Source organism: Vitis vinifera, chromosome 10 (genome assembly GCF_030704535.1).
Source record: "Vitis vinifera cultivar Pinot Noir 40024 chromosome 10, ASM3070453v1".
Lineage (NCBI taxonomy): Eukaryota > Viridiplantae > Streptophyta > Magnoliopsida > Vitales > Vitaceae > Vitis > Vitis vinifera.
This window is the reverse complement of record NC_081814.1, coordinates 24,782,710-24,795,387: the sequence shown is the minus strand read 5'-3', so window position 1 is coordinate 24,795,387 and position 12,678 is coordinate 24,782,710. Positions and strand designations below refer to the sequence as shown.

General features: G+C 31.2%; 1 long non-coding RNA gene across 1 annotated transcript; it reads right to left on the bottom strand.

Annotated features, from left to right (window-relative positions):
* Nucleotides 1–7,055: 7,055 nt before the first annotated feature.
* On the bottom strand, nt 7,056–9,375 carry LOC132254580 (uncharacterized). The gene is made up of 2 exons (XR_009466841.1): nt 7,454–9,375; nt 7,056–7,345 (listed from the first exon to the last, which is right to left on the bottom strand). It is a non-coding gene; the product is annotated as an uncharacterized LOC132254580 (long non-coding RNA).
* Nucleotides 9,376–12,678: the final 3,303 nt, after the last annotated feature.

Genomic DNA, 12,678 nt, shown 5'->3' with positions numbered 1-12,678 from the left:
TGGTTCGATAATGATTCAATCATAAGTCCAACCAATGAACCAGTAACTTTTTCGATTTAATGATCGATCCGATTTTAAAAACATTGTAAGGGATAGATCCCTACCAAGACCCACATTGATGGGTCTTTTTGTTATCTCTATTAGAAAGACTTCCTTATGTTTGGAAGTACATTCGAAAATCATATTTAAAAATTTAAAGAATCACTTTTGAATAATAACTTCATAGATGATTGAATCTTCCAAAAATCTATTTTTTGTTAATATTAGTTTATATCAAAACACTAAGTGGTTCTTCATAAAAATGTTTCTAATGGAGCAATACTAATGAAAGATTCATAGACTAATAGTTTACTTGAGAGTGATTTTAAGAAAAGTTAGTCATAAATACTTTCTTGCAAAAATTAAGCATTTAAAAAAATTTTGAAAATCATTTGAAGTGATTCCTAAATAATTATTTGGTAGATGATTCTTCAAAAAATAGCTTTTTTGTTATATAATATTTTATCAAAAAATGATTAAAGCACTTCTTTTTGGTTTGTATTCAAATAATAAGTGACTTTTCTTAAAAGCATTTATGATAAAAGTGATACTAATTAAAGTGAATATGCACTTGGAAACTATTGTTGTGGTATTAGAGAAGTGTCTTTACTAGGATATTTTGGCTACCATCAAGACCACAACAAAAATAAACCTTGATCAATTGTAATGATGTGACTCACATCCTTTTGTGCACATATTGGTCCTTATTGAATTAATTGTATCTGTATGGTTAGGAGTCTTACACCAATGTGTAGGATCGACTTTAACACTGTTTTTAATGATCTACTCCCTCTCATGTAGGGATAGTCTACACTAGATCTAATATGTGTTGGAAAATTTTTTATATGGGCTAACATTAATTGAATAATTTGTATTTGCAAAAACGGGTTAATGGATAGTCTATTATATAATGAGCCCAATTAACTAGTGATTACATTTTGGATTGAGTTTTGCATCTTTTGAGTAGAAGCTCAGTTGAGTGGCAAGTGTAGGTTATGGGTCTCATTGAAGCCCATTATGGGAGGGCCCAATGAGAATCCAATTTGAGTTATGATAAGTCCCCTCTCTAATCTAGATAAAAAGGGTTTTTCTGTTTTCCCATAGAGCCACCATAGCTGTTATCAAGATCATAGAGAGGAAGACTTGGTTGCAACAATCAATCATGGCTCAAACAGGTATGTTCTTTAGAGTGATTTCCTATTGTTAGTATCCTTTAATCATGTATGATTAATCTATGTGATTATGTAAATATTTTACATGTGGTATCAGAGCCTGATTTACATGATTTAGGATTTACAATTGGAAATCGAAAATAAAATTTTTAGTTTCTTATTTTATTTTATTTTCGAAGCTGAATCTGTGATCCATGAATGTGTATGTCTTTTTGTTTTTTAGTTTCTTTTGATTGTGAAACTTTAGGCCTTTTGTTCCTTTTGTCACAAGCTTCAAATTGATATATCATATGTGCAATCTTGTTGTTTAAATTGGGAGTAATTAAGTTTTTAAATTTTCGGAATTTTCTTGTTTAAAGATTCAAGAAAAATTTTATTTGTTCAAATTATTGTGTTTTACTCAAATTAAACTCTTAGATTTTGTTGTTTACATATATTATAGTTGATATGTAGCATCAATTTCGGTTTTTTGGCTCAATTTGGTGAAAATTGAAAATTCGAAAATATGGGTATGAACCCTAGTAAATTCGTTTTATATTTTTTTTAAAAATTAAGCAAGATTGAGAAGCTTTTTTTTGTTTAATTAATTGTTGTAGAGAGATTTCTTAATTGTTAAGGTAAAAATGCATATAAAATGAGGCCGAAATAGGTGTTAAAATAGAGTTTTTCAATATTGGCTATGGAGGTATGAAAAACCGAATTTTGTTAATCAACTATGGAGATCTTTAAGTTGTTTTTTTTATGATTAAATGTCCTAGAATTGTTAGAAACAACCTAAAGTTTAAAACCCCTCAAGATCCCGATCAAAAAAACTTTTTTTTGATTGTTTGTAATCCGGGTTGCAACCAGGTCATTTGACCCGTATTGCAGAATTTTTGACTCAATGCTGGAGGTTGAAGATGACCTCCAGCACATGTTCCCCACTTACATATTAAGTGTGTGAGGCACGTGTAACCTCATTCGGTGTCCATTTTGAGCCCCGTTTTTTCCTGTGCGCTCATTTTTTTGTAATCTATTTTTATGGATATATTATTTTATTTTTTGGGGGTCAAAAATATTTATTAAATGATTATTACTTATTTATGTGATTTAATTAGCTTAAAATTATTTTTTGGTATAATTGTCTATTGAGAATTTACCAGAAATTATGCTAATATATATGGAATAGGAGTGTAGTACTTGCTCTCTCTAGATTGAAACCTTTTCAAGCATACTCTCCCACCTGGTCTAAATCATATAAACTAGTTAAATAATTAGTTTAAAGTGCAATTAAAAAAAAAAATTGTTGTTCAAATTCTTGCAACTATAATTGATCATATGCAAATATATCGCTAATATGCACTACTGTTGTTGGGCAATATTTTTTTTTTTAATTTATCCAAATTTGGAACGTTGCATGTGAATTGTTCAGGTTATTTCACCAAAGTGATTTAACCATCAAAATTTGCAAGTTTATGAGTTCCTATTTTGTTGATGGGGAAAATTTTAGATTAATTTGTACAATTGCCTGCCCAAAGGGGGTTATTGTGCAAATTAATTTAACAACATGAGGATATTGAATGAGATAAATAATTTGATAAATTTATTTGCCCAAAGGAAATAAGTTTTAATGAATTATTTGTTGATCTTCATGCTTAGAGAATAGTTGTTTATTGTAGACTCTGCCCAAAGGGGAGTTTATAATAGTACAATTGATTCTTGTATTGTATTGCTTATGCTTATCTAAGTTTTTTTTTTTACCTATTGCCCATAATTGATCTAGTTGCAGAATTTTGTCAATCAGTTTCCTTTGCAATGAACAACAATAATGCTACAATTGAAATTCTAAGTGGGTCGAACTATAAGAGATGGAGATCAGACATAGAGTTTGTTTTAGGAATGATGGACTTGGACATGACTCTACGTGAAGATGAACCTCCTAAGCCTACTAATAAAAGCACCGAAGCTATGAGAGCTCATTATGCGAAATGGGAAAGATCGAACCGTTTGAGTCTCATTTCAATCAAGAGGTCCATTGTTGAGCATCTCCTTGGAGGAATACCTAAGAGCAACAATGCTAAGGAATTTCTTGTTATTGTGGCAAATAGATACCAAACATCTGACAATGCTGAAGTTGGGCATTTTATGGATGAATTGATGAATATGAGGTATGATGATATGAAAGGGGTTCGTGAGTATATCCTAAAAATGGTGCATCTTCATACTAGATTGAAAGCACTAGACATTCTCATTCCTGATAAGTTTATTGTTCATCTAGCCCTCAATATTTGCCATCTTCTTTTAGCCAAATCAAGGTTGCATACAACACCCTGAATCAGTCTTGGGGTGTGAATGACCTGATCACTAAGTGTGTAGCTGAGGAAGAAAAGCTGAAAAAAGAAAAGAATGAATCTGCTCATCTCGTTGCTCTTGGAAAACCAAATAATCAAAAGAGAGTTGAAAAGGCTAGAAAGCCCAACTTCCATAGTCATAAGAAAAATAAGAATTTCAAGAAGAGTGGGAGTGAAAAGCAGAAGAATGGAAATGCCAAGAACACAGACCTTAAATCACTGCAACAAAAAGGGTCACAAGAGGGTTGATTGCTTTAACTTTAAGAATTGGCTATAGAAGAAAAAGAAGAAACGAGGTATGTTATCTCCCTGTGTCTGTTTTGAATCTAATTTAGTTAATGTTCCTTTAGATTCATGGTGGCTTGACAGTGGTGCTACTGTTCATGTTGCAACTTCTTTACAGGGGATAAGAAATCTGAGGAAGCCAAGTGAAAAAGAGTCAAAGCTTAAAGTTGGTAGTGACATCGGGATTGATGTTGAGCATATTGGGGTTGTTGTTTTAGAATTAGATTTTGGTTTTCGGCTTGTTTTGGACAATGTTTTTTGTGTACCTTCGTTTAGAAGGAATTTAATTTCCCTTTCAGTACTTGATAAAACTGGATATAGTTTCACTTTTGCAAATAAAAGAGTTGATGTGATTTATGACTCTAAAGTGATTGGCAATTGTGTTTTATCTTACGGGCTTTATAGATTGTCGTTGTTATCTACTTGTTCTTACAATGTTGAAAACAATGTTGCTAAAAGACCTTTGACTAAGGAAAGATCTTCATTGTTATGGCATAAGCGTTTGGGGCACATTTCTAAAGAACGAGTAGAACGCTTAATTAGTTCTGGGATTCTTCCCTGCCTTGATTCTGATGATTTAGAGCTTCATTAGATGGATGTCAAGACAGCTTTTCTCAATGGTGATTTGAGTGAGGAGGTCTACATGTCACAACCTAAAGGATTTAAGGAAAATAGAAAAGAGAACATGGTATGCAAATTGAAAAGGTCAATTTATGGTCTCAAGCAAGCTTCTCGCCAGTGGTACTTGAAATTTGACAAAATTATGACGTCTTTTGGTTTTATAGAGAACAAGTTTGACCAGTGCGTTTACATGAAGGTTAATGGGAGCAAATACATTTTCATGGTCTCTATATCGATGACATTCTACTTACTAGTAGCGATGTGAATCTCTTGAATGATATCAAGCGTATTTTGTCTGCTAATTTTAACATAAAGGATCTTGGAGAAGCATCTTTTGTGTTGGGTATTGAGATTTATCGTGATAGATCTCGAAACCTCCTTGGGCTATCTCAGAGAGCCTATATCAATCGTGTGGTTAAAAGATTCAATATGCAGGCGTGCAAAGCTGGTGATGTACTTGTTGTGAAGGGAGATAAACTCAATAATGAACAATGTCCAAAGAATGATTTGGAAAAGGATGCCATGAAGACTATTCCTTATGATAATGCCATTGGTAGCCTGATGTATGCACAAGTATGTACGAGACCTGATATCGCCTTCATTATTAATGTTCTTGGTAGATATTTATTGAACCCTGGACATGATCATTGGGTTGTTGCAAAGAAAGTCATGAGATATCTACAAAGACTGAAGGATTTTATGCTTGTGTATAGGAGGATGGATAATCTCGAGGTAGTTGGATACTTAGATTCTGATTTTGGTGGTTGTTCTGATGATCGCAAATCTACTTCAGGATACATTTTTATGTTAGCTGGTGGAGCCATTTCATGGAAAAGTGTCAAATAGAACCTAATTGCATCCTCGACCATGTATGTTGACTTTGTAGCTTGTTATGGTGCATCATCTCAAGCTGTTTAGCTAAGAAATTTGATTTCAAAGTTGCAGGTTGTTGATTCCATCTTTCGACCCATTGTGATTTATTGTGACAATAATGCAGTTGTATTCTACTCTGAGAGCAATAAGATTAGTACGGGTTCTAAGCATATGGAAATCAAGTACCTTATAGTCAAGGACTTAGGGAAGAAAGAAGATATTGTGATTGAGCCCATAAGAACTGAGTCCATGCTAGTTGATCCTCTAACCAAAGGTTTAAAGCCTATAACGTTCAAGGAACATGTTATGAATATGGGTGTCATTAAGTCTTTTGATTCTTTGGTTTGGTGGGAGCTTTTGTGATTTCCCTTATTTCAATTATTGTTTTATGTAAACATTGATCATTATTGTTCTACGACTTGCAAAATTAAAATATTTTTATTATGATCATCATAATTAAGTATTATATTATAGCATGTCGTAATTGAATTACATACAACATGGTATCTTGAGATATTGAACCTTAAGAATTACAGTTGTATACTATTGGATGTCACAAATACCATTATTTTGAGATCTTGTGGTGCACTGTTGGTGACATATGACTTGTTAAAGTCAAGCAATTTCATATTGTTTAGAAATTGCATCAATTTCATTTTGTTGAGAAATTGCAATTACAATTTCATTTTGCTGGTAAATTGTAATGAGGACTGATAAGAAACAATGCATATAGATGATGATCACATGTTGGCATTGATTTCTTACTACACTACTGGGTTTACGATCCATGTCCATATGGTTATAAATATTCGTGACTATAAGGGGCATTATGTTTGTTGAGATTAACATATAGACCATTATAGTCCAATATTAAGACAATGTTAGACCAGCTAAGTTTAACAAGATGCTACTTATAGACTGTCATTTCTTTAAAAAAAAAGGTGTGGCCACACAAAATAAACTTTTTTGTACTTAACCCGAGAGTCTTATTTTCAAAATGAATTTAATGAATCCTCAAAAACAATTAATGTAGCCCAAGTGGGAGAATGTTGGAAAAAATTTTATATGGGCTAACATTAATTGAATAATTTGTATTTGCAAAAATGGGTTAATGGATAGTCTATTATATAATGAGCCCAATTAACTAGTGATTACATTTTGGATTGAGTTTTGCATCTTTTGAGTAGAAGCTCAGTTGAGTGGCAAGTGTAGGCTATGGGTCTCATTGAAGCCCATTATGGGAGGGCCCAATGAGAATCCAATTTGAGTTATGCTAAGTCCCCTCTCTAATCTAGATAAAAAGGGTTTTTTTGTTTTCCCATAGAGCCACCATAGTTGTTATCAAGATCATAGAGAGGAAGACTTGGTTGCAACAATCAATCACGGTTTTTTATCATGGCTCAAATAGGTATGTTCTTTATAGTGATTTCCTATTATTAGTGTCCTTTAATCATGTATGATTAATCTATGTGATTATGTAAATATTTTACAATATGGCCTTATGACTTTAAAATGTGACAACATAGTTTAAAGGATTGATATGAGATATCAAACCAGTTTATTCATGTATGAGGGGTTGGTGAAATCTATCAAATGATGGTTTTGAATACCCTTGTATTTGGATCTCATGTAAGTGTTCATGGTATGATATATTACCATTGAAGAATTTGGTAAAAGTAACTAGAATGTATAAGAATTTTCTTAGAAAATGTTTTTGAATTTTGACAAATATACATGACCCTCAACAAAAAAGTTTGTATTTAATATCAGTTCACATAAGCAAAAATAATACTAATAAAATATAAGGTGCACAAAATCTTAAATTCACTCACATTTTAGATCATAGATAATTGAATTGTAGCAACTTATAGAGTTCAATCTTTTGAATAAAACATACTAAAGATATCCAACTTAGAGATAAATAACCTTCCAAGTTCGATTCAAACAAAGGAAACATCATTAGTAGGTGCCTCTTTACTAAGGATGTTAATCTATGCATCTCCTCAAAAGAGAAGTCGAGCATACCTAAAATAAAGACATGAAAAAAAAAAGGCAATACTCCTAAGATTTGAGAATATATATGTAAGAAAAAATGAAGAATAATAACACAATTGAAGGCAGTGTTTCACTCACATGGATTATAAAATTTGTCTCCTTCAAAATCCTCTTCCCCACAATCTCAATCATTAGAATCCAATTCCTTAGAATCTTCCTCTTTATAGTTCTGGGCATTCAGCAAACATAAAGTCTCATATTGGGTAGGAAAGATAAAAACTAGAATGATGAAAGTTAAAATAGAATTAGGACATAAATTCATTTGGATAGGAGGGAAAATCATAGGATAATTATCCTTGTGTTCTCTATAAGTGGTAGTTATTTATTTAGTGCTAATTCTTGGTTACATTTTGGCAACAATATTGATAAATATTATAAACCACCTCAAGTCTTGCCTGGTTCTTCTATGCATAAATGAGACTCTCTAATTAGAATCTTGGTGTAGAACTTCAAATGGATGTCTACCTTTGACTTTTGACAAAAGGAAAAATATTATCATAACCTGTAATATCTCATATTAGATAAGGGAAAATAGTCCTAATATCTTTATAATGGATTTCTCTTAAATAAGTGGATGACTTTGAAAAGTGTGAGAGCTCATTAGGAACAAAGTGAATAATATCTATATGGGAGGGAATAAATAGTTACAAAAGGTATTAGAGTCAATCCCTAAGCCCGACATTACATGACCATATAAACTATTTTTTTTTCTAGATGCTTTATGTTTTTTGTCAACAAAATCAAAGATGATAAAAGAATGAAGATTTGACAATTCTTATATCACTTTCGTCCCTTTAATGATGTCTACACCATCAAGAAATTAATTCTCAGACCCAAATCCAAAAAAAAAGAAATTTCCTTTTTTTCTTTTATTTTAGACTAGATAAATTGATACTAGCTAAATTAATTCCCAATCCAATACAAGTATCCTTCACTCTTTAGGTTTCAACAAGACTTCAATTTTCTTATCCAATTAAACATCACAATCTACAAACCAAAAAGAAAAGGAGAATATTGTCTATAATAGGTAAATATTTCCCATCCAATGTCCCATAATAGTCTAAATCTATATTAAATCCCAAACAATTTTTAAAATTCAAGAATGATATACCTTCAAACATGTGATAATAACTTAGGCCTCTCCCTCAAACTCTAACTTGGAAAATAAAAGTCAAATAAGATTTTATTGAATTTCCCAGCTTGCTAAATTATGGTTCCATGAGACACCCCCAATTCTAGAACTATTTCAACTTGTAAGACATCTTTTATCAATGCTAACACGATTATTCAATGAACTTAATAATCAAATTTCTTGCTTCAATTATTCTAAATAATCAAGTTAGATGCAAGATTAGCTCTTATGCTATTCTAAATTAATTTTTTAACCACAATACTAGACTCCTCGCTCTCTACCTTTGGATTTTATTACATATACACATGTATTCGTACATACATATGTAAACTTTCTGACAAGCATTTTGTAGTTGTTGCACAACTTGGGCCTTCAAAAAATTTCACCAAAACACAATCACTTGAACCTTTCATTTCTTAAATAATCAATAAATTCATGTGCAATTGTTTAAAAAATAATAGTAACTCCTATATAAAATGTAAATTTTTTAAAAGACTTACCTCAAAAGGATAATAGTTTATAAAAAATTGAGGTATTAAAATTTTTTTACTATCTTAAATTTTAAAATTTTAAAGAACATATAGTAAGTTCATACTTTTTGTATAAGAGTTCTTATATTTTATATGGAATGTATTATTATTTCTTCTTAAAATAAATAAATAAATAAAGTGTATCTAAATGAAACCTTAAGTATCAAATTTTTTTCTATAACTATTCTAACTTGATGTTCTAACTTCTGGCTTCAACTACAATGCTATATTCTCTTTTTATAGTTCTGCACCTAAATTGATTGGTGTGTGTGTATAGATTTAAATATTTTGACATGCACTTTCACTTCTTAAGTCACAAGAGAGCCTCATGGCTTCTTAAACATGTTAAGAAATTAGAATATGAAAGAGTAATGATGTCACTAAGGTAGCAAACAATATCAACACAAATTGCTTATATTAAGAAATTAAACATGTCACCTTCCAAACCTATTTCTTGAAAGAGTATCTCCACTTTATCACAATTGCACACTTTTAATTCCTTCAAAAGTTGTCATCTTGAAGCAAACCTTCTCGAATAAAATCTTTTGAGTTGGTGTAAGGATTCGAGTGTAAAAGAGGTTAGTTTAGGGAATAAGAATAAAGGTGTCGTTTCATCTTCATCTTCATCTTCATTGACAACAATTACCTCTAATACTTCACAAGATAATATGCATAGGTCCTCAAGTTGCACAAGGGCTTTTGCCACGGAAAGGGGAAAAACATTCAATATTTTGTTGCAAGAAGCTACATGCAAGTGCTTTAGTTTGGAAAAGGAATCTGCTGAAAGTTGGTTGTGCCACAATGCTCTCACATTATCCACAAGGTAGGGAATGCAGCCTGTGCAATTGATGATCCCTTTTGGTTCTACACGCATGTAAATAGAATATGAAAAAGCACAAAAATAAATTCACAATTTTATCTAAATATTTTCTAAATGGGAAACTTTATTATTATGAGGGGTCTAAAACTATTAGCTTGAGAGGTCTCATTATATAAGACTTTGCTTTTGTTATTTTCCATTTATACGTACGTTCTCCAATATAACTTTTATTGATTAAAAATGAGTAGATAATGCAATTTTCTCATATTATTTAACATTGACATGTTGGATTGGTTTTTACTATGCCCCTCAATCCATCTCTATCTTATTCTTGATTTATACCAATGCTACTTAAAAATGGAAAACTTGCTTATGGCAACAAGCTTGGAACTCATTAGGAAGGAAAGTTTATTGTCATTAATCGTATGAAACTAATAGAATTCTCATTATATAATTCTTTGGTTTTATTATTTTTTGTTAAGCTAACCAAATTCAGTTAGGAAGTTAGCTAACCTGTAACTATGGTCAGTTAGTAACTAAAGTCAGTTGGTAACCAAAGTTAAATTCCAGAAGTTTTGATATAAAAACAAATGTAAATCAATCAGATGAAAAAATGAAAGCAAGAACACATTTCAGTTCCAGATTTTCCAATACCCTGTTTTCTCTTCGTTATACTCTGTTTTTCTGCTACAACCTGTTCTCTTCATTTTCTCTTCAACAAAACATTTTTCATTTATACATTCTCCAATACAATTTTACTAACTTAAAATGAGTAGATAATGTGACTTTATTATAGTAGTAAATTATTAAGCATTTATATATTGGAGTAATATGTATATGATTATTTTATCTGGTTTTTTCATAAACTTGGTTACTATAGCATATATTAAGAGGTAATAATATATATATATATGAAATCCTGGTTAAAAGCAACATGCATTTGGAAGTGAAGATAGATTGCACAATCTAAAAACTTGACATATCTTTTTTTATTAATTAATTATTATTTTAAAAAGGTTTTATTCATGTGATTTGATGAATGGACAAATAAGATTTGAAAATAAAAATAAATTAAATATATTTATCAAACACTTTCTAAAATATCGATTTACTATCACAAATTATAAAATCAAAATTATAAAATTAAAACATTGGTTTCCAACTGCAAGTTCATCATTTTATTAATATCTATATTATGTTTATCTTCTTCTTCTACATTTTGTTTGATGATTGTTATTTTTTTGGTAATAAACAAAGTATTTCATAATTTTAAAACTTTATAACTCTTATAAAAAGATTCATTCTTTCCAAAATCGAATTCTTCTCTAATATATATATATATTTATAATTTTCTTTAAACCATATTAATATCAAATTTTCCTTTCACGGAAATAAAAAGAGCTTAATATAGAAAGAAAATTAACAAAAATATTGATTTTTAAAATAGTTAGGCAAAAAATCATATAATAATTAAAATTTATTCAGAAAATTAAAATAAAGATAATAAATGTATGATAAATAAGAAAATTTTAAAAAGGAAGAAAGACAGGTACAAATACTTTTTACTAAAATTTTATATAATTTTCTCTTTTAAGTTTACTTTTTAATTTTACAAATACTTTTTAATTTTGGTTTTTATTTTTTAGAATTTATTTATTTAGTGTAAAAGTAGTAGTATAAATAAATACTAGAAATGGCAGAAATGAGATATCAAGTAGTAAGATACCTGTTGATTGAAAAATGTCGCCGACTCCGGGATACCGCTGCTTCTTGTGGTGTAGAAGCTAATGAGCTTTGGGAGAACCCTCAGTGACAAGGATTGCAGTTGAGGAAAAGCTGATTCCCTTCCATGTTGTGTGGGAAGAGAGAAGACATATTTCAAACTCTCACACTGACTCACTCTTACAATTCTTAAGTTACCAAAAGACCCCATTCCATGGCATACGGCCTCCAAGTTACCGAGGGAAGTAAGAAACAGTTCCTCCAACATACAGAATGTATTACGTGGTGGAACCCATTCCACTGAAGTGGAATGAAGGATGTATTGCATGGTAGATACAGAGATACTTCACTTGAGGAAAACCATCCTCGTCTAACTCATAAACCACATGTTTAGTATCATTCAATCTCCACAACTGTACAACTTGACTTCTCTTCAACAGTTTGGAGAAGCGGTTCACCACATGAAGACTTTTAATCCCATCCAGCCTCAAAACCTTCTCGAGGCTTTATACTCATAATCATTTGGCAACCTTGCTATGGATTTCTCCTCATCGTATGGCCTCCAAGAATCACATCATCTTCGGGAAGCAAACTGGGATTAGATACTTCTAACTCCAAAGTCCTCAAGCCGGATAGGTGTTTCAGCTCAGAAAGGCAAGCATTAATTCTTTCTCCGCTATTAAATCCTTCTGCCTCCCATTCAATATTAACACTTCCTTTCATGCTCAAATACTCTAATCGAGATAGACTGAATATAAGATTTTGTGGAATTACTTTGAGGGAGAAGCAATACCGCAAATCCAACACCCTTAGATCACTCAATTCCATCATTTCTTTTGGCAACTGATAAATGTGGAAGCATGCCAAACAGAGAACTTGTAGTCTCTCCAGGTGTCCAATTACTGCTATGTCTTCTAGCACGCATCTATTTAGACACAATGTGCGAAGATTTAAGAGAAAACCAAGCGATGAAGGAGATGGCTTGAGAGATACTCCAGACAAATCTAAAACTGTCAGTTCTTTGGTGTCTTGGAAAAAGATGTCTGGAATTTTCAAGTAAAAATCACTTGAATACAATAAAAAGAACTTGAGTTTGGGA